Genomic DNA, 1,278 nt, shown 5'->3' with positions numbered 1-1,278 from the left:
GACGTCCAGCAGCAGATGACGTCCAGCAGCAGATGACGTCCAGCAGCAGATGACGTCCAGCAGCAGATGGCGTGCATCAGACACTTGCAGACCCTGTTCAGCCATTTTCACGTTGGAAGGCGACGTGGGCGGGAGTGTGGGAGGACGCGTTGAAGACCTCTGGATGGACGATGAGAACTCTTCCCGAGCGGAGGAGACGGCTCCACCCAGGATCTCCAAAAACACCTAGGACAGCTGTGCCGATGAAAGAGAAAGCAAAAATACTCTGGCTTTTACTAAAACTATAGCTAGCCTCGCTCATTTCCAGAGGAACTCACAAGGGGTTTGAAATGTTGAATCCTGTGCACTCTCTGCTAATGGAAAGGGAAAAATTCTCTGTGGTGGGTGATACAGCCATGTTGCGTCCTGCTGCCTCATGTCTGATGTACAGTAAACATCACAAGACATGTGAAGAGGTGAGGCCACTTGATAACCGAAGTAAAGCTACATCGTAGAAGAAGCCCCTCTGCTGAGCAAGTTTTGGATCAATGGGCAAGGATTTAAAAACAACTGTGATTAATATGGTAAAATAAAACAAAGAAAAGGGGGATAAAAGTGATAAAGGATGGAGAATTTTACTGAAGAACTAAAATTTATGAAAGTTCGGTGGGTCCTCTCAAATGGGAGGACGCAGTAACTGAAGTCAAGACGGTGCTGAGCTTGCCCGTATGGCACCCAGGGCAGTGAGGCCTGACCCGCAAGCAGGCCAGCAGCGCTTGAGACCCAAGGAGAAGACCAGCCTGGGAGGCCACGTGGAGCAGTCTCAGTGGGGGCAGGCACGCAGAACGGAATTCCCTGAACGAATGGAGGGGAAAATAAGGCAGGAGAAATGTTCAAAAAGATGACAGAATTTCATCAAACCGGATCCATAGATTTCAAAAAAACCCCATGAATCCTGGGCCTTCCCTGGTGATGCAATGGGTCAGGACACAGCACTGCATGCTGGCCGCAGCTGCTTCAGTGCGAGTTTGATTCCTGACCCCGGAGATGACCCATGGGCGCGGCAGACCTCTCCTGTCTCCCTGCTGCTCCCCTCAGCAGTGTACTTCATCCACCTGCCTGTTCTGCTCCCCACTCTGTCTCTGGTGAACTATCTTGCATGGAAGCTCATCTCTGCATTTTACTTAAAGCCCCAATTGTACTATTCACTACCAAAAAAAAAAAAAAAAAAAAAATTTGTTACTCTCTGAGGCCCTCTCTGTAAGCTGGCCACAGACACTTAAGTGCGAGTTTAATTCC

Source organism: Condylura cristata, unplaced genomic scaffold (assembly GCF_000260355.1).
Source record: "Condylura cristata isolate star-nosed mole 26May11 unplaced genomic scaffold, ConCri1.0 scaffold00003, whole genome shotgun sequence".
Lineage (NCBI taxonomy): Eukaryota > Metazoa > Chordata > Mammalia > Eulipotyphla > Talpidae > Condylura > Condylura cristata.
This window is presented reverse-complemented; position numbering follows the sequence as displayed.